The sequence below is a fragment of the Mirounga angustirostris genome, unplaced genomic scaffold (genome assembly GCF_029215605.1).
Source record: "Mirounga angustirostris isolate CCGP_5_RB_7025 unplaced genomic scaffold, mMirAng1.0.hap1 SCAF_11, whole genome shotgun sequence".
Taxonomy (NCBI): Eukaryota; Metazoa; Chordata; class Mammalia; order Carnivora; family Phocidae; genus Mirounga; species Mirounga angustirostris.
Window position 1 is genome coordinate 40,042,729 of NW_026991719.1, and position 22,635 is coordinate 40,065,363.

Below are 22,635 nucleotides of genomic sequence, written 5' to 3' on the forward strand. Positions count from 1 at the left end.
GATCCTGGGATCGAGCCCCACATCAGGCTCCCCGCTCTGCAGGAAGCCTGCTTCTCCCTCTTCTACTCGCCCTGCTTGTGTTCCCTCTCTTGCTGTCTCTCTCTGTCTGTCAAATAAATAAATAAAATCTTTAAAAAAAAAAAAAAGAATTCCTCATATCAGTGAGGTCATATGATACATGTCATTCTCTGATTGACTTATTTCGCTCAGCATAACACCCTCCAGTTCCAACCACATTGTTGCAAATGGCAAGATTTCATTCCTTTTGATGGCTGCATAATATTCCATTGTATATATATACCACCTCTTCTTTATCCATTCATCTGTCGATGGACATCTTGGCTCTTTCCACAGTTTGGCTATTGTGGACATTGCTGCTATAAACATTGGGGTGCACATACCCCTTCGGATCACTGCATTTGTATCTTTGGGGTAAATACCCAGTAGTGCAATTGCTGGGTCGTAGGTAGCTCTCTTTCCAACTGTTTGAGGAACCTCCATACTGTTTTCCAGAGTGGCTGCACCAGCTTGCATTCCCACCAACAGTGTAGGAGGGTTCCCCTTTCTCCGCATCCCTGCCAACATCTGTCATTTTCTGACTTGTTAACTTTAGCCATTCTGACTGGTGTGAGGTGGTATCTCATTGAGGTTTTGATTGGGATTTCCCTGAAGCCGAGCGATGTTGAGCACTTTTTCATGTGTCTGTGCTCCAAAGAGCAAACCCGAGCAGATTACTTAGCCGGGACGGGGCAAGGGCGGGGCAATTCCGCCTCCGGCAAAGACATTTGGGAACCATGGCAACAGGCCCCTCCCCCAGAAGATCAGCAAGAACAGCCAGCCAAGGCCAAGTTTACCGATCAATGAGAATAGACTCCTATTTTTTTATTCATTTTTTTTTAAGGAGGCCCCACACCCAGGGCGGAGCCCAACTTGGGGCTTCAACTCACGACCCTGAGATCAAGACCTCAACCGAGATCGAGAGTCAGATGCTTAACTGACCAAACCACCCAGACGTCCTGACAACTTAGACTCTTTTAAAAGAGAGACATAATAGAGACTAATTTAACTTCCAGGCCTCAAAAAGAATGACACCCATTCTTAGGCAAGGCATCCCAGGCCGTGGTGCTGAACGTATTGATAACTCTACCCAGACATTGTGAACCTTTCTGGCTGACAGCGGGCAAAACAAGAAATTGGCAAAGCCCTTAATCTCTGGATTTAAACTTGAAGTTATACTTTTGGACTCTTTAAAAGTGGGACACATAGGAAACATGAATTTCTCCCTGGGTAGTTCATAGTAGGAGGAAATTTATATTCAAATATGTAATATCCTTATATATTTTTTTGCATTTTTTTTTTTTTGGTATCTTTATGATGTCATTTAACCTCATTGCAGATACTCTAATAGGCTGGGTAGGACAATGTGGCTGGACCTACTCTGAGATGGGAAGTAAAACAGGGAGTGGATTTTCAGCCACAAAGCAATGTTGAAGGGGCACGTGGGTGGCTTAGTTGGTTAAGCGACTGCCTTCAGCTCGGGTCATGATCCCAGGGTCCTGGGATCGAGCCCCGCATTGGGCTCCCTGCTCAGCGGGGAGCCTGCTTCTCTCTCTCCCTCTGCCACTCCCCCTGCTTGTGCTCTCCTGCTCTCTGTCTGTCAAACAAATAAATAAAATCTTTAAAAACAACAACAACAACAAAAAAAAACCCAAAGCAACCTTGGAGTAAATCTAATGTATAATTCTTTTTTTTTAAGATCTTATTTATTTATTTGACAGAGAGAGAGCATGAGCAGAGGGAGTTGCAGAGGGAGAGAGAGAGAAGCCGGCTCTGCACTGAGCAGGGAGCCCAGGATCATGACCCGAGCTGAAGGCAGATATTTAACCAACTGAGCCACCTAGGTGTCCCAATCTAATGTATAATTCTAACCCATTTCAGAACCTTCCTTTGGCAAAATCTGCCTTGCCCATCTGTGGTCAAGGGTTATCTCCCCAAAAGCGGCAATTGATATTGTGAGAGTAGTTCGGCAAACCCAGAAGTAGAACGACTGGCCTTTTCCAATGGGGAACCAGCCACACCACAACACCTTAGCAAAAAAAATTCAGCTTTCTTCTAGGCTCCCAGGTTCTACTTTCTATGAATGCCCAGATGGAGAGACTAAAGGTCTCTCTCTGCTCTTAAAGCTGCTGTTCTCCTTTGAGGATAGATATTTAAGAAGGAATAATAGGGATACCTGTACATCTTTAACAATCAAACCAAACCCAGCGTTTGGGGACATGCAGTCTTTGGAGCTTGGAAACCACTTGACCATCAGAATCGTGGGGTCCTACTGTTGGTCTCTCTAGGCAGAAACTGTCCTACTCCAGGTGGGTCCCTAGTGCCTTGCACAGAGCCAAGAACAGAAGAGGTACTTGGTGAATGCTTGTGAATGAATGAACGTATACCTGGAGAGAATGATGGACCAACCCATGCAGGCCCCCAGGGCCGTGCTTGAAAGCAAGAACTGAAATGAGCTACTCCAGGTGAGGAAATGGGAAGAGAGGGGAGAAGAATTAAGGGAACGCGAGGCCAATAGGAAGGTCCATAAAAGGGACACAGGAGACTGCATAAAATCCAGCTAGTCTTCCACTAAGCAAGTGAGAGTTCTGCAAGCTCAATCACTTCTTGACCTTCTCTCCCCTCAGTCGCTTTTCACCAGATTCTCACCTCCATTCAACCTACTAAAATACAGGAGCATATTACAGGCCTGGCTTTACTGCTGAGTTATTTGAGGCATTGTGAGAATTTGTCTGAAGCATCAGATTGGTGCTCGCTAACTCTAAATTCTTTTTATAGTAAGCTTCTTCTGCAGGAGTTGGAATTGACATTGGACACATGCAGGCCTTGAGCGCTACGCTGGAAATGATGAGCAGGAAGTGGTAAAGAAGCAACTACCTTATTAGATCATAGTCTCATTTTATGACTCTTTAGAACAAAGACATTTGCAGCCACAAAACTTGCTACTTAGTGATATGGTTGTGCTGAATCCAGTGATAATTGTACCATGCGGAAAACCTACTCAAATCTATCGCTGGGAAGTATAAAGAAACCTCAAGACATTTCGGGATTTACTCTATTTTTTTTTTCTGGATAAGCTGTGACTTAGTAAGGGAAGTTTTTAAAGTGATCCAGGGCATCAAGTAACAAAAAATATTTTTTTAAATGGCATAAATGGATCAGTGTTCTCTTGATTACCCATAAAATCTATCGTGGTTTTTTTTTTTTTTTTTTTTTAAGAAAAAACAAGGCAAAGGACTTTCAGGGTCCTTTTAAACTCCCCAATTTTATGGGGCGACTGGGTGGCTCAGTGGTTAAGCATCTGCCTTCGGCTCAGGTCATGATCCCAGGGTCCTGGGATCAAGCCCCACATCGGGCTCCCTGCTTAGCGGGTAGTCTGCTTCTCCCTCTCCCTCTCCCCCTGCTTGTGTTCCCTCTCTTGCTGTGTGTCTCTCTCTGTCAAATAATAAATAAAATCTTTTAAAAAAATTAAAAAAAAAAACTCCCCAAGTTTTTTAAGATTTTATTTATTCATTTGAGAGAGAGCACAAGTAGGGGAAGAGGGAGAGGGAGAAGCAGACTCCCCGCTGAGCGGGGAGCCCTACATGAGGCTCGATCCCAGGACCCTGAGATCATGACCTGACCCGAAAGCAGACGCTTAACGACTGAGCCACCCAGGCACCCCAAGGCAGCTCTTTTTTAAAAGCTTCAACTTCACCACTGGTAATTACGCTTGATTACAGGTGTAAAAAGTTTTCCATAGTGTGTTTTATAAAATCCACTCTGAGTGTTAATCACATTTCGTCTCCTGTGGAGTGTTAGGTGTGTGCGTAGATAGGGTAGAATTCAGCATAAAGCGCTAATCAGGTGATTATCAAGTCTGAGGCAGCAACCAAATAGGTGGGCACTTTTTTACCGACAGCACTTAGAAACGGCCTGTGAGATTACCCTGAAGAGTTCAAGTTCTACTAAAATTATTTACAGTTAAGTGCTATAAAGCAATTCAAAGAATGTATAAACAATAAACCAACTCCAATTTTTCATGGATGCTGTAATTTTTTTTACAGTTCCTGTCTTGAGTTAACTTCTAAAAGTACCGGTCTGTTTCAGAAATGGACTTTGGAGAATGCATAAAAATTGCAATCTCTAAAAAAAAAAAAAAAAAACCCACCTATTAGTCAGATGATCTACCAATGAATGGATGGTAGTTCAAATGTAGTAAACTATAATTCAAGAAACTCTATTGTTCACAATTACTCCCAGAATAGTTTAATTCAACAATGTTCCAAATTAACTTTGTGACCACACCCTTGCGGAGCCCTCAGTTACCTGCATTCCTGCACCTGGGGGGTGGAAGGAAATTATGTAAAAAGTCAATAATGAAAGAGGTAAAAGCATTTTCAGAACTCGACTCTCCCCATTCCTTACCCTAGTGCTCAGAGCAATGGGAGGGGCAATAGAGAAAGAGAATACATACATTTCAAAGGAAACTATAAAAGTGTATCCACGTTGAGATAACCCCCAGAAGGTATAAATTTTACCAAGGTCATGGAACCACCCACTTCCATTCAGGAAGTAGTCACACCTACTTTGTGTCCAAAATAAACCTATACAATCGGAGGCATTCTAAAGGAGAATGAGTCAAAAGTTAATACATACTTGCAATCGGGCCAGGGGGACAAAAAGAATACTCTTTGGAGAATAGGGGAATGAAAGAGAGTGTTCAAAGGAAAATTTCGCAAATATGCTCTTGGGGAAAATACTAATACAAATGAATATGAATCAGAAAATGTATTCTTCAACAAATTGCTGGGAGAGAAATAAATCTCACAAAGTTCATCTTTATTCAGAATATAGTTCTCTTTTTTTTCTCCCCGGCAAGCCAGAAGCATATGCCTCTTAGCAACGTTACTGCCCCGTGAGATCTCACCAGAAGTACAGCTAAAAATGGGTCCATATGTACCTTTGGCAATAAAGATTTTTTAATAACAGCTGAAATTTGCTTGTGTGCTTGTAATTCAAAACTTAGCCAGGTTTATCATTACACCTGATGTTGTATATAAAACTGTTTGTACTATTTAAAAATCTCTGTCAGATTTATAGAATTAACCACAGCACAGGAACTCCATGCTAGCATGATAAGTGAATGATTGAACATGTGAATTTCAGCCTACATTATTGCAAAACATTTCCCCTCATGTATTCTTGAGATTAATCTCCAATTTTATCTTCCCAGGAAAAGTGCTGATATTAGAACAGAATCTATGAAGTTCTCCCCCAAGAAAACACCCCCTTTTAAGTGGAGAGTAAAAAAACTTCAGCTTTTTTCCTATTTTTTATTTTTTTTAAGGTTTTATTTATTTGACAGAGAGAGACACAGTGAGAGAGGGAACACAAGCAGGGGGAGCGGCAGACAGAGGGAGAGGGAGAAGCAGGCTTTCCCGCTGAGCCAGGAGCCGGATGTGGGGCTGGATCCCAGGACCCTGGGACCATGATCTGAGCCGAAGGCAGACGCTTAATGACTGAGCCACCCAGGCGCCCCTTTTTTTCTATTTTTTAAAAATAATAGCTTTTTTGAAGTATAATTACATACTATAAAATTTACCAGTTTTCAGTGTACAAGTTAATGATATTTAGTACATTTCAAGAGTTGTACAACTATCACTACAATCCAACTTTAGAATTTTTCCATCACCCCAAAAATATCCCTCATACCCATTCGAAGTCATTCTCCATCCTATCCCTAGACCCAGGCAATCAATAGTATTATTATTTCATTTTATAGATAAGGAAACTGAGATTTTAAGTTAAGTTCTTTGCCTAAGCGGTCACAATTATTAGGTCCTGGATCTGGGATTTGAACCCAGAAATATTTGACTCCAAAGCCATTTCTTTCCATATGCTATGCTACAGAACTAGGCACTACCAGATATATTTCTCCCCAAGACATAGCTACAGTTACTAGATAAATCTTGGACAAAAATAAATAAATCTTAAATAATTAAATAATTAATAGAATTGTCATTTATCTACTTGGTTTGACATTAGACAATGAAAAAAGTCACATAAACTGAAGCAACTTCTTGTGCCTGCAGTTCCTTCTATTTATTTATTAACCAGGTTTTTTCCATGAATGATTTATGACCAGCCTAATTCAGAAGACTCGAAGTGACTTAGCAAAGTCTTTCGATATGATGATTTTCAACATTTTGGGGTTCAAACATCTTTGAAGATAAGATAAAGGCTGTCCCAGAAAAATGGAAAAATAGACACACCATGGTTGAATAACATTTCTAGGAGGTCATGGGCTCCAAAAGCCATAAACTGCAGTTGGAGAACTCTTGCTAATAATGGGGATGAAGCCTAGAGCAGTTGCTTTCCTGTCCAACACCTTTGGCGAGTATTACAAGGGGCAGCCACCACAAACAAACACCCTTATACAGTAAAGACCTGCATAGCTGGACATGGTAGCCCTGACCAAAATAGTGGGCCTGTTAATGAAGTGTTATGCTTGCTTTGTTTTGTATCCCTGGTTCCCAGCACAATACCTGCTACAAAATAGGTGTTCAATTATGTTTGACTCATGAATAAATGATTACTGAAATGTTTTATTCTGAAATAAGATATCACCTAAAATGCAAATGACCTGAGAAAGGTAACACTGAAGCTAAAATTTAGAGGAAGGTTTAAACCCCTATGCCAGTTCCTTTGAAATGAGGTAGGAAGGTCACAATGTGGGATTTGGAGGTTTAAAAAAAAATCTTTCGCCAAGACCCAAATCAGGCAGGACCTCCATCATGTGGTGCCTTTCTGAAGAGACGAAGGTGAAAGAATAACTCACTTGTGGATTGCCACCAAATAAGCAGCTTCACAGCTAAAAACAACACATCCTCAGCAGTATGAGAACATCTTAGTGTTTTCCACATCTCTTCAGGTTCATTTTGCTTCCATGGAAACTACTGATTTATATCGACTCACAAAGAACTTCTGCAGGAAAGCAGTTGGAGAAAGTCAAATGCAGACTTGTGAGTTTCACATACTCAGAGGTCTCGAATTTTCCTTTCATGGAAAGTTGTCAGGGGCATCCAGCACACCTTCCAGCCCTCAGTTTATACTCAACACTCTTTTTTCTTTTTAAAGATTTTATTTATTTATTTGACAGAGAGAGACACAGCGAGAGAGGGAACACAAGCAGAGGGAGTGGGAGAGGGAGAAGCAGGCTTCCCGCAGAGCAGGGAGCCCGACGTGGGGCTCGATCCCAGGACCCTGGGATCATGACCTGAGCCAAAGGCAGACGCTTAACGACTGAGCCACCCAGGCGCCCCTATACTCAACACTCTTATAGGCATTGGTGAATATATCATATGGAATCCTCAAACTTCTGCTTTCTACAATTCCATTCAGCAAACATTTATTAAAGGGTTACTATGTGCCCTGTATTGTCCTAGGCTTTAGAAATATAGAGATAACTTCTATGATCAATGTAGTATTGACCCCAGGGGAAGGGCTAATGAAGCAACATCTGTCTGCTATAAAATTCCAGGTATTTATTGGGGCTCCTCAGCCCCTAGGTGATAGGTTGTCCCGCTTATCTGCCACCTTGGGGCAAAGGCACCTTGGGGATCGCCTTTGGTAGTGCTGGCCACATTTATTAATGGCTAATTTTCTATTACACTGGGAGACTCAGACTCTTACTCACTACTTTGTCTCTTATATCTAGCATAAAGCCCGCTATAGAGTAGATACTTGGTAAATGCTTGTTGAATACAATAAGGATTAAAACAGTTCAAATAAATTTAAATATTTTCCAATGGCAAGATTATTTTCTAAAGGTAAATACTCACCATTCTGGAGAGAAGGGAACATGATTGTAGGTAAGGGTTAAAGCAGAACTGATTCCTCTAAGGTGGGGGATCAGGGCAATTAGACCATAAGCCTTCATTCCCAACAACATTTCTTAATGCTGTATCTGTAGCCCTTTGGGTTTTTTTTTAAGTATTTTTTTACAGATTTTTTTAAGTCATCTCTACACCCAACGTGGGGCTCAAACTCACAACCCCAAGATCAAGAGTTACGTGCTCTACCAGCTGAGCCAGCCAGGCGCCCCTCTAGCCCTTTTGTTTTTAATTCAGTTACCTGTTTTCTGCCGATGGGACATGCTGGGCTTAAGAACCTATATACATAAAACCTATATATGTTTCTAAAGAAACTTGCACTTTGTCCCTTTCTAGAAATGAAGTGTGAGGAGTGGACTCTAAGATGACCCTCAATAATCCCAGCCTCTTATTATTTATGCCTTTGTTTAATCTCTTGTCCTTGAGTACAGATGGGATCTACTTCTAACAAATAGCACACAGCAAAGGTGATGGGGTATCACTTCCGTGATTGTTAGATAAGACTGTAATTTCTGTCTGGCTGACTCTCTGACTTGCTCAATTTGGTAAAACAAACTGCCATATTTTGAACGACCCAGTAGAGAGGACTAAGTGGCAGAAAACTTCAAGACAGCCTCTGACAAATAGTCAGCAAAGAATGGAAGCCCTCTGTCCATCAGTCTTTGAGGAAATAAATACTGTCAACAAGCACATGAGCTTGGAAGCATATGCTTCTCCAGTCAAGCCTCCAGATGAGACCTCAACCCTACCTGACACCAAGATGGAAGCCCTGTGAAAGAGTCTAAAACAGAGACTAGCTAAGTTATGCCCAGATTCCTGACCCATAGAAATTGTGAGATAATAGAAATGCATTGTTTTAAACTGCTAAGTTTGTGGTAAATTGTTATGCAGCAATAGATAGCCAATACAGAGGAGAAGTTCATTCTCTTGTTTTCCTTTTGTCTTCCATCTGTCACTTTAGTTCTAAGATTTAATAGCAAGAAGAGAGAATAGTAACCAAAGTGATAAATTAATTTCAAGGCTAATGATAGCCAGTAACAGAACTGTTAGAATTTCAGTAAGAGAATGGAAATGTATAGTCGCTAAAAAAAAGACTATAGATCATGAAAGGAACTCTCTGAAGACTTCAGTTTCAGGCCAAGGTCGTGTAATGGGGCCAGCATTTCACCAGTGCAGTGAAACAATTAAAAAACAGATAAGTTGTATGAAAGACCAGTTTGTAAGACACTGTACATCAGAAAACAAAGGACAGAGATTTGAGAGATGAGAAACAAAGGAGATGAGCCCTATAATTTTCCCAGCTCACTGCTTTGAGGATTTTGCAGGCCATGCTTCAGAAAGGGGAAATGCAGGCAGAGTCCAGTGATTTCCTGAATTAAAGAGACAAATCTGAGAGTCTGGGAGACTAAAGCAGCTAGGGTTCTCAGGAAAGAGTACTGGAGAGGAAATAACTACACACAGAGAATTGTGGACATCTGCAGATGGTCTCCCTGAAGTACTCAGCTGAGGAATGATCAGTGTGTATGTATGAGAAAATTACCTGAAGTCAGGGGAAGAACTACCCAAAAGGATCAGAGGTAAGAGTGCCAGGCCCTCACATAAAGCTGGTAATAGTGTCTGTTCTCACCAAGCCTCAAGATTCATAGAGTGTTGGCTTAAGTCTGGAAAAGGATCTTGCCTTAGTAGTGGTGGATGATTAGCTCTCGAATAAGCACATCTTTGGTTCTGACTGTCAAATCTTAAAAGCAAGACCCAACACAATCAAATAGTTTCCAAGTAACTTAACTGCATACCTGAACAAAGCTCAAGAATAATTTTAGGATACAAAAATATCTGGCACACAAAGAGGTAAAATTCACAAAGCCTGGCATCAAATATTAAATAGCCACAAATGATCAGGAAAATATGACCCCAAATGAGGAGAAAACTCACTCTATCAAAACTGACACAGAATAGATACAGATGTCAAAATAGTAGAAAAGTGTATTAGAATAGTTTATAACTGTATTCCATATGTTCAAAAAGAAAAGTGGGTATCTGAAGGATATTTTAAAAGCCCAAATAAAACTTCTAGCAATGCAAATTACAATGTGTGAGATGAAAATATACACTGGGTGGGATTACTGTCAGATAGATGTTGCAGAAGAAAAAATTAGTGAACTTGAAAACATAGCAATAAAACTATTCAAACTGCAACACAGAGAGAAAAATATAAAAAAAAAAAAAAGAAAAAAGAACTAAAGAAAGAACACAGCATGACTTAGTTGTAACTCCAAGCAGCCTAGTGTATGTGTAATTGGAGTCCCTGAAATGGGAAATTGGTTGGGAAGGGAAACACATTTGCAGAAATGATGGCTAAATTTTTTCTAAATTTCCAGGTTCAAGAAGCTTAACAAAAACCCAATCACAAGAAACATAAATAAAACAACAGCAAGGCACATCATAAACAAATTTCTGAGAAACAGCGATAAAGATAAAATCTTAAAAGAAGCAAAAGAAAAAAGACACATTCTGTACAGAAGAACAATGAAAAGGATGACAGCAAATTTCGCATCAAAAACAATGCAAGTGAGAAGACAGTAAAGCAATATTTTTAAGTATTAAAAGAAAAGAAGGGCACCTGGGTGGCTCAGTTGGTTAAGCAACTGCCTTCGGCTCAGGTCATGATCCTGGAGTCCCTGGATCGAGTCCCGCATCGGGCTCCCTGCTCGGCAGGGTGCCTGCTTCTGCCTCTGACCCTCCCCCCTCTCATGTGCTCTCTCTCTCATTCTCTCTGTCTCAAATAAATAAATAAAATCTTTAAAAAAAAGTAAAAGAAAAGAAAAGAAGCCTGTTAACCTAGAAATCTAGGCCCAGTGAAAATGTCTTTCAAAAACAAAGGAAAAATAGACTTTTCAGACATACAAAAGATAAAACAATTTATCACCAACAAACCTATAAGAAATGTTAAAGAATGTCCTTCAGACAGAAGGAAAATTGTATCAGATGCAAATATGAATCTACACAAAGGAATGGTAAATACATGGTATTACATATGGTAAATACATATATTTAAGTCTCTTTAGAATACAGTTGACTATTTACACATGAATGATAAAAATGGAGATGTGATTTGCAAGATATATAAAAGAAAACTATATGACAACAATCCCACAAAAGCTGGGAGGGGGATAATAGAAGCATAATGTTGTAAGGTTCTTATACTCTAGGACAAGTGGTATAATATCACTAGAAGGCAGGGTGTGATAAATTAAAAATGCATACAATTACCGTAAAGCAACCACTAAACTATAACAAAAAAGATTATACCTACTAAGCTATCAAAGGAAATCAAATAAAACAATAAAAAATGCTCAAACACCCCAAAAGAAGGTAGAAAATAAGGAAAGGGAAGAGAAGATGAAACAAATAGAGGGGGGGAAGCAAGTTGGTAGCATTAAAGCAGACTATATCAATAATTACATTGAATGTTAAAAATCTGAAACACCCCAATTAAAAAACAGAGAATAAAAAACAGATTGAATAAAAAGGGAAGACCCAATTAAATGCTACCTATAAGAAATGAACTTTAAATAAGAAGGCATAAAGAGTAAAAGAATTGAAAAATACATGCTACCATAAAGATAAGCAAAAGAAAGCTAGAATGGCTATATTAATATCAAGGTAAATTTCAGAGCAAAGAATATTACCAGAGATTAAAAGTGTCATTCTGAAATGATAAAATGGTCAACTCATCAAGAGGACATAGCAGTTCTAAATATGCACCTAATAACAGAGCTTTAAAATACATGAAGAAAAAACTGACAGAACCACAAAGAGAAATAGACAAATCAACAATTGTAGTCTAATATTTTAATATTCCTCTTTCAATAATTGATAGAAGTAATAAACAGAAAATCAGGAAGAATATAGTATACTTCATCAACACTATCAACCAAGTTGATGTGATTGACATTTATAGAACATTCCATCCAACAATATAAAAACACACATTCTTTCCAACTGCACATAAAATATTTACCAAAATAAACTGTATTCAGAGAAAAATATGCCATAATGAACAAAAAGAATAAAGTCACACAAAGTATATTCTCTGATCACAATGGAATTAAATTAGAACTCAATAACAGAATATCTGGAAAATTGGCCAAATGTTTGGAAACCAAATAATACACTTTTAAATAATCCATGAGTCAAAGATGAAATTAAAAGTGAAATTAGAAACTATCTGGAACTAAATTAAAATGAAGACACAACATATCAAAATTTGTGAGATGCTGCTTAAGCAATACTCTAGGAAAATTCTGTAGCATTAAGTCTTATATTTGAGAAAGAAGAATGGTCTCAAATCAATGACCTCAGCTTCCACCTTAAGAAACTAGGAAAAGAAGAAATTAAGCTCAAAGTAAGTAGAAGAAAGGGAATAAATCAACAAAAACAAAAGTTAGTTATTTGAGAAGATCCGTAAAATTGATAAACCTCTAGCCAGACTAATCAGGAAAAAGAGTTTCAGCTTTATTGAGGTATAATTGACAATAAAATTGTAAGATATTTAAAGTATACAAAGTGATGATTTGATATACATTGTGAAGATTTCTCCCATCAAAATTAATTCCTCCCATCAGAGTACTTAAAGAGCTCTCAAACCTAATTATAGGGGGGAAAAAATCCTAATACATTTGAGCAAAGGATTTAAACAGACCAAAGAAGATATATGGAAAGCAAAGCAACAAAAGAAAAAGTCATTAGAGAAATACAAATTAAAACCACAATGAGATATCACTACACACTTATTAGAATAGCTAAAATATAAAAGACTGACCATATTAAGTGTTGATGAAGATGTGGAATAACAAACTCTCATACACTGGTGGTCAGAATGTGAAATTGTACAAACACTCTGGAAAGCCATTTGGCGGTTTCTTCAAAAGTTAAGCATATACCTACCATATGATTCAGCCATTCCATTTTTAGGTACTTACCCAAGAGAAATGAAAGAATATATCCATATGAAGATTTGCAAATGAATGTTCAAAGCAGCTTTATTTACAATAATCAGAAGACAACCCACGTCTCCATCAACCAGTAGATGGACAAACTGTGCATTTAACAGAATATTATTCAGCCATATAAAGGAATAAACTCCTGGGCGCCTGGATGGCTCAGTCAGTTAAGTGTCTGCCTTCGGCTCAGGTCATGATCCCGGGGTCCTGAGATCGAGCCCCACATTGGGTTCTTTGCTCAGTGGGGAGCCTGCTTCTCCCTCTCTCTCTGCTGCTCCCCCTGCTTGTGCTCTCTCTCTCTCTCTCTCTCTGTCAAATGAATAAATTAATTAAAAAAAAAGGAATGAACTACTAATAGAAACAACAACATGGAGAAATCTCAAAATAATTATTCTGAGTGAAAGAAGCCAGAGAAAAAGGAGTACATGCTTTATGAGTCCATACTCATAAAACTCTAAAAAATGCAAGCTAATGTACTTTTGGGAGTTATAGATATGTTCATTATCTTGAACAAAATTTATGAAATTGCACACTTAAGTTATGTGCAGTTCATTGTATGTCAATTACTCATCAACAAAGAAGATAAATATCCATAATTTATTGCAAGGAAGGAAAATTTTGCAACATTTACAGCCATCAAAAGAGGAAAAATGTAAATTCTATGTATAACATTGATTTGTACCAATGTAATTCATGTCAAATATCACAAATATTTTCCTTATTGAAAAAAGAATCCTCAGAGGCGGTGCATCCCTATAAATCTAATATGATGAACTCTACGTGGGAAACCACGCCCTGCCTGCCTGATACACAGTCTAGGTTTACGAATGTGTCTCATTTTGTTCCTTAATCATCTGGAGCTCTGTCTTCACTGCATAATTAGTTAGGAAGGGAAGATTTGAAGGTACCTTCCTAAAGGACCAGCCAAATCTTTGAAATTGGGCCAGATCAAACTCAGGCAGAGATCTGTGTCCCACTGGTGAGAAGGGGTCTCCTCACAATATCCCTCTAAAATAATTATTATAGTCTTCATTTTACAGATGAGAAAACCAAGGCTTGGGAATACTAATTTCTTCTGGCTCACCCGGTTGTACCAGAAGGCATTATCAAGGTCTGTATTAGATACTAGATTATAAAGTCGAGGATATTCACACAATGAGCATAAGAGTTAATGCTGGTTGAGGAACCCAGGTCCTGTTTTAGGCTCTCTACTCACGTTACCGTATTTCGACTTTCCGTGTTTATTTGGTCCCTTCTCCCTTCCTCATTATACATACATTCCTTGAATTCAGCTTAGGTTTTTCCATATGAGAACTTTGATTTTTAATTTTTTTTAAGTAGGCTCTGTGCCCAGCGTGGAGCCCAACCTGGGGCTTAAACTCACGATCCTGAGATCAAGACCTGAGCCGAGATCAAGAGTTGGACACTTAACCGACTGAGCCACCCAGGCGCCCCTCATGTTATCGTATTTAATGATGATTAAAACTCTGAGGACTGATTTTGTCATTCCTGATTTACAGATGGGGAAACCAAGCCAGAAATAGGTCAGTGCTGGTGAGTCACTGAAGAGCTGGGGGTGGATTACAAATATGATAACACCATAAACAAATCCCAGATGGATGAGTTTCGGAGGCAGAAGAGACAGGGACCAGGGAGATGGCAGAAGTGCACAGCATACCTCCTGGAGTCTGTATACAATTTGCCAGAAGAGATGCTTTGGCTGTATCTGCCTTGTATTTCCATTTAAGACATCGCCCTCTATTTCTTAAGGGAACAGTGGCAATTTCTGACAATATTCTAAGAGGCTTCTGGACATAAATCTACAATTAAGCCTGAACCAGCCTTCATGTCCTTCTCTGAGTCCTTTACCACAGAACTATCCTAAACCCCAGAATAGATACACCTCTGTTTGATATGCACTTTATCCATGCTATCCCATGGTAAATTATTTGCATGCAGGAATTCCAGCATCTTGGCTTCATTTAATTTTTTGCTCAAAGACAAGAAAAGATAGAAAATCTTTGAAAAGAATATCCCAAGAGAATTTTACCTCAGCACTTCTTATGTTGGAAGATCAAAAGTTTTTTCTCCAAAATGATAAAGTGTGTGGTTAGCAATGGGAATTGATAACATATTAAATTCTCTTCACCCAAGAGGGATTTAACGCAAAAAATAAAGTTCTTTGGGTCCACTTAAAAAAATGCACACATATGTGGTAGAAATTTCAAATGATAAGAAGACCACCTTATAAAGCTGGAAACAATAGTAATGATAATTTCTTGAATGTCACTAAATGCCAGGAAGTCACATACATGCTTTTGATTAATCCTCATAATAATCGGGTAAAATATTTGACAGTATCCTCATTTGCAGAGAAGGACATGAGGTTCAAAAGGTCATGTGACTGGGGCGCCTGGATGGCTCAGTTGGTTAAGTATCTGACTCTCCATCTCAGCTCAGGTCTTGATCTCAGGGTCATGAGTTCAAGCCCTGTATTGGGCTCCATGCTGGGTGTGGAGCCTACTTTAAAAATAAATAAATAAATAAATAAATAAATAAATAAATAAATAAATAAATAAATAAATAAATAAAAAGTTTCAAAAGAAGGTCATGTGACATCTTCAGGTTCACACAACAAATACGTATCAGAGTAAGGATTCCACCCCAGCTTTGTTTGGCTTCAATCCCCATATCACACTACTACTGTGGTCTTGGAGGAAAGAGTCACTTCTGTTCCATTTCCCCTTATGTGTTTCAGAGGATATGAACTGAGCAGTACATGGCTGAAACCATGAGAAATTCTCTAGTTAGAAAAGATCATCAAATATTGCCTCCAATCTACATTAGCAGCGTGGCTCTGGGAGAAACCACTTGACTTTGGGCTTCATTCTTACCTTGTCTCCAAATTAGGTCTAACAGTGGATATTGTGGACATGTGGACATTGAAGCTTATTCATGTGATTTCAGGAAGCTTATATGTTAGACGGATCCACTTATGCCAAAATTGGAATCACACTTTGATGTAGCCCAGAGGGAAAAGCTGACCAACTGCACTGGATGGGATTCAGGAAGGGCTGCATCCAGGGCCTGAGGGGGTCCTACCTGTTTGCAGCCTTCACGACTTTTCTTTCGTCACACCAGTGTCAAAGGCCCATCCCAGAACCCTGATGAAGTGCTTGGGATTTTGCCATCTGTTCACAGACTTAGCATCGATATTTATTAAATTCTTTATATAGATTATCTCATTTCAACCTCATGTAACTTGATAAAATGGGCAATGTTTCAATTGAGCAGTGGGGCAGAGAGAGTTTGAGTGATTTGCCCAGTGGCACATAGCTAGAAATGACAAAACTAAGATTCAAACTAGGTCAATCTGACTTCAACATCTACCCTCCGGACATCACATCAGTGTTTCTGAAAGTGTGGTTGTTTTAGGAATTCCACAGCTGGGCCATCTGGATTGGTGGGGGGGCATCTGAGTGGGGCCCAAGAATTACACACATTCTTGGGCCCCACTCAGACCCACAATAATGGGATGGAATCGGCTGCACTTGAAAGTGTGGACACTGATGCTCTTCAATGAAGGCCTGTTCCTTGCCTGAGCATGTTAGAAGGGCCTGCTCCTGCCTGTCTTCCCCCACTGCTGCTCATGGGCACACCTCCCCTAGCTGTCTCTAAGGCCCAGCTCCTTACTGTCAGTTCCATGTCCCTAAGACATGGCAAGCACAAGTCTATGAAACTAAGGACTACACATGTCAGAGAGTAAGATTGACTGGGTTTTGGGTTGTTCCCAACTGCTGGGACCCCCAAGTTTGGGCACCAAAGTCTAGGAGAGAAGAAACACAAGTGAGCTCTGGTACAAGGTACTGTGCTCAGTGGTATATACACACAATTCCGTCCAATCCTCTCCAATCACCCCTCAACGTGGGTTTCTTTACATCCATTTAAAAGAGGAGGGTCATAAAGTAAAACAAGTGAAAAGATTTCCCAACATCACAGGCAGTGTCAGTCAGATATTTTCCATTTGCCTCCCAGGAGGCACTCCCCACTTGCTCTCTGTCCCGAAAGCTGACCTCTATGACCACATCAAAGGTTGCTTTGCCCAAATGGGCTCAGCCACTGGATGCCCTGGCAGGATAGGGGAGGGCAGGAGGAGAATGAGATCAAGGGAGTTATTCCTTGGCTTTCCTCCTTCGGGGTCATTTTAGGCTGGTAGCAGCCCTCAACCGAAGGTTGCGGTTCCCATCAGATGCCCCCCTCTGGGTTATCACAACCACTTCCTTTTCTTTTTCAGGAGGACCCAGGACTGGTACCAGCCACACCATTAGTGCACTCCCCCACGTGGTTCCCCTTTACCCTTCCCACGCCTTTGTAAATGGTTCCTTTTTCAAGCCTTCCTGAAATTATCCTAATTTGAGCATGCCTTCTGTTTGCTGCTGGGTCCCTGACAGATACACATGGTTATTGAGTAATGGAAGTGGGCTTGAAACCCAGACCGAGTCTGGCTCTGAAGCCCATGTTCTTACCACTACTCTATTCTTGTACTCTGACGTCCTAACCAGAGCAGATCCAAAGACAACACCACACCTCTTGCTCACTCATTTCAATTCAGCAAACATTAACATAGTATCTACTACGTGTTAGGAATCACCTGGAATCACAGACAAGTTGCTGGACTTTCCTGAGCCCCCTTTGTCCATTTCTATGAAGAATGAATAGAATTATCTACATAAATTGTAGAGTTGTTCTTAGGATAATATAGTATTCTCTATAAAAGGTGACTGGAAAACTAAGTTACATATTTTTTTCTCAGAACTTTCTACAATGCCTGAGTCACAGTAAGATTCCAGTAAATGTCATTTGAATGACTTACTACCTGGATGGATGGATAGATGGATGGATGGATGGATGGACAAAACATGGTTGGGTTTTGGGCACTTAGACATGCTAGAGATGTGTAATGTATTCACTTCCTTTCAACGGAACTTTGAACATTCAAAGGACAAATGGCTTTCCCACTCCTGTGTGGGGTACTCCTCCCTCCACTCTAAGACTGAGAAGGCTGGGAAACAGGATGAAGTCCCAATCTGCTACACTCGCCCAAGGGTCACCTTCCTGAAAGTGAATGGACTGAGTCTGTACTTAGGCAAAAGACTTCACATTGATTTTAAGACCATCAATGGTAGTTTTTGCAGATACTCGGAGCAAGACGCGAAATGTGCTCGAGCACTCAATAACTTCCAAAGCAGCATTTTAATGAATTACAGTAAATGCAGATTGATCAGGAGCATATGGATTTAATTTATCCTTAAGGACATGCATTTAAACATTTAAGGGGAAAATGTGTCTTTTGAAACATTCTGGATTGTGTCCAGTGCAGAACATTTAAAACAAATTTTCAAATTTTAGATGAATCCAGATCTCGGGTGTACTTGCTTAGTCTTCATCGAGAGATGCAGATGGAAAGTTATTTTTATTTTAAAAATAGAATTCCCAAAAGGAGCTAGGAAGTGGAAGGCCAGCACTCAAGTCCCAGCCTGACCGTTCATCATGTGACCTTGGCAAAGCCACCGGACTTCTGTGAGACTGTTTCTCACTTGTGAAAACCAGACAATGCCTTGTGCACTTTGCCTGGTTTCTGTGACGGTCGGATGCGATGATTTATGTCAGAACTTGGTGGCTGGTAAAGTGCTACCCACATTGATTTATTTGGTGTCATGCACACAGTAGACACTTTCTAAATATTTGCTCTTCACATATTGATTTTAATTTTGAAATAAATGACTTACTTCCTTTTTCTTTGTGCTTCCCTTCATCATCACCCATTCAGCGTCAAGTTCACTGAACTCTCCTCCATTTGGCTGAACTGCAGATGGATGCTTGTTGCTGGTTTTTTATGTTGGTTTTCCACAGACTCCCAGATTCCCTGGAAGGAGTACTAATTAAATTGATGCAATTGACACAAAAAAGCTTCCACTTTTAGCCTTCTAGAAGAGCTTATTAAAATATATTCCACCAATAATTTTTGCTGATCAGCTCTGGCCGGGGGCAGGATGAACTCCCTGCCCCAAACTGTACCAACCTGTTCAAGGACATTTACATGGTGCAATGTTGATTTATCCTCACTGTTCCAATAGCCAAGTCCTTCGACTGAAAGTAACCTCAGGTGTGGAAGGCAGCCATTCAGGAATTCCAGAAGCTCTTCTCTCTAGCACACCTTGTTCCCCAACCCCCAAAACATTTTTGTTTTGTGGTTGTTTTTGTTTCTTTCTTGTATCTCTGCTGCCTCTGGACCCTTTCAGAGAAAGATTTTTTAGCTTTTTATTTTAAATTTAGATATAGAGAAATAATTTTAGATTAAAGAGAAACTTGGCAAAAACAGTAACAAAAATCCCCATATGCTCTTCACCCAGCTTCCACTAATGTTAACGTCTTAGGTAACAATAGCACAATCACTGGAACCAAGGTACTGATGTTGGCACAATAAAATATTAGCCCTTCACCCTCTGCTCCCCCACCCCTTTCAAATAAATAAATAAATAAATAAATAAAATCTTTAAAAGGGGGGCAGGGTGGCTCCTGGGTGGCTCAGTCCGTTAAGCGTCTGACTCTTGATTTCTGCTCAGGTTATGATCTCACGGTCGTGGGTTTGAGCCCAGCTTCATCTCTGCGCTCAGCGTGGAGTCTGCTTGTCCTTCTCCCTCTGCTCCTCCACCCCCAGCTCTCTCTCTCAAAAGAATAAATAAAACTTTTTATTTATTCTTTTGAGAGAGAGAGAAGCAGAGAGAGCACAAGCAGAGGGAGAGACAGAGGGAGAAGGAGAAGCAGACTCCTCACTGAGCTGGGAACCTAACATGGGGCTCGATCCCAGGATCCCAGGATCATGACCTGAGCCGAAGGCAGGCGCTTAACCATCTGAGCCACCCAGGCGCCCCGACAAATAAAATCTTTAAAAAAACAATATTAACTAAATTACACACTTAATTTTTATTTTGCCAGTCCTTCCACTAATGAACATTTTCAGTTCTGAGATACAAATGAGTGTCCCAAATTTCATTTAGTCTCCTCCAGTCGATGACATTTGTTCACTCTTTCCTTGTCTTCCCTTGATACTTTTGAAAAGTACTAGTCAGTTATTTTGTAGAATGTCCCACAACTTGGGTTTCTTTGATGCTTTCTCACAATTATATTTAGAATATGCATTTTTGGCAAGAATGCCACGGGAGTGATGCATCATACCAAAGGATACATCATAGCTGCGAGTCTTATGACTGGTGACGTTGACCTTGATCTCTTGAATCACTTGATTCCCTCAGTGTCTGCTGAGTTTCTCTACTGTACAATTATTGTTTTTCTCTTTGTCGTTTATAAATCTCTTCAAAGAGATCCTTTTAAGAGATGGAAATATCCTGTTACTCCTCAAGCTGTTGTTGGCTAATTTTGGCATTTGTTAATGGATATCTTGCCTGCAACAATTATTACTGTGGTGTTCTAATACTGATTTTTCAGTTCCCTCATTCCTCCTACATATATTAATTGCAATTCTTCTGTAAGGAAAAGCTATCTCTTCTTTGCCTGTTCATTTATTTATTCAATCTTTTATTTACAACAGTCTGGCCTTCTGGATATATTTATTTTATCCTGTGGTTTATGATTCAACACTACTCTTATTCATTTTATTGCCCAAATTGCTCCTCCAGCTTTGGCCATCGGGAGCTTTTTCATGTTGGTCCCTATGCCCTTTTGACAAGTCCCATACTTTTTCCAGAACTTCCTTATTTTGGGGCACACAGGTTGCTCCAAGCTCATCTTGTGCTTTCCTTTTCCCAGCCCTGGAATCAACAACTTCTTCAAGAAGACTTGGCCCCTCTTATTGGAAAATGATGTCTTAGAAACCAAGATCTGGGTGCTAAGGTGTGTCCCTACTTCTAGGCCCTCTTACTGGACAGAACTAAGAAATGTATGTATGTATATCAACCCATGCATACATACAGTTCTTTATTTCTGTGTCTCTTTCTGTATATATATTTAAAAAACTATGGGTTCCCACTGATAGCTATGACCCTAATCCAACATGAGAGAATTCATTCTAGCCCTGCCCCTTTCCTCATTCGTATCACTATATTTCTCCAACAGTGAAACCTCACTCTCATTATTTACAAAATATGTACTTATTTGTTCAGCTCTAAAATTCACATAAAGTAATTTCAAAATTGCTAACCCATTTTCCATCAGAGTCAGATTCGTTAACTAGAGTGTAGTACATGTGTATAATTCTGTTTGTCCCTGGGTGTACAATGTCCAGTAAAAACACTGTTCTCCTAAGTTACTTAGGTTGGTTCTTTTCTTCCCCATGCCCTTCAGTATGGTTATGTTATTCGTTTGCAATACAGTTAGGTTCAGCTGTTTCTGTGGATATTCCATTTTGGGTTCCCTCACATCCTAGTGGATTTTTCTAATTACTTACAATAAAATTCACTATGTATGGAATATGAAAAGTACATAGAGTCATCTGACACTATATATATGATACAGAACAGTTTCTTCACAACAAAAACGCCCTCATGTCACCCCTTTGTAGTCCATCCTTCCTCACTCCCCAAGCCCTAGAAAACACTAACCTGTTTCCCTTCTCTAGTTTTTCCTTTATCATATTGTTATATAAATAGAATCATACAATATGTAACCTTTGGTCTGCTTCTTTCACTTAGCAAATGCATTCAAAATGCATTTGCATTGTTGTGTGAGTCAATAGTTTGTTCCTTTTTATTACTGGGAACATTACACAGTATTGAAATACAAAGGTTTGTTTATGTATCTGTCAGCTGAAGGGCATCTGGGTTGTTTTCAGTTTGAGGCAATTATAAATAAAGTTGTCATAGTCATTGGTGAAGAGGTGTTTTGGTTTTTTTTTTTAAGATTTTACTTCTTTATTTGACAGAGAGAGAGACAGCCAGAGAGGGAACACAAGCAGGGGGAGTGGGAGAGGGAGAAGAAGGCTTCCCACGGAGCAGGGAGCCTGTTGCGGGGCTCAATCCCAGGACCCCGGGATCATGACCTGCACCGAAGGCAGATGTTTAACGACTGAGCCACCCAGGTGCCCCTGGTGCAGAGGTTTTGATGCAAACACAAGTTTTCATTTCTCTAGGACAAATACCTAGGAATGGGATTGCAAGCTTATATGGTTATCTTGGTCCATTCAGGCTATCCTAACAAAATACCATAACCTGGGTAGTTCATAAACAGCAAAGATTCATTTCTCAATTCCGAAGGCTGGGAAGTCCAAAATCAAGGTACTAGCAGATTTGGAGTCCGGTGATAGCCCGTTTCCGCACAGATAACCATTTTCTCACAGTAACCTCACCTAGTGAAAAGGACAAAAGATCTCTCTAGGATCTCTTTTATAAGGGTACTGATCTCATTCATGAGGGCTCCAGTATCATGACCTAATCACCTCCCCAAAACCCTGGCTGCTAATACTATCAACTTGGGGGTAAGGATTTTAACATATGAGTTTGGAGAGGACACAAATATTTAGTTTATAACACTGGTGAACTCTACCAAACATTTAAAGAACAAATATGAATTCTTCACAAACTTGTTTAAAATATAGACAAGGAAGGGACTTCCAAACTCATTCCATGAAATCATTATTGCCCTACTAAAGACAGATAAAGATATCACAAGAAAAAAAAAGACCA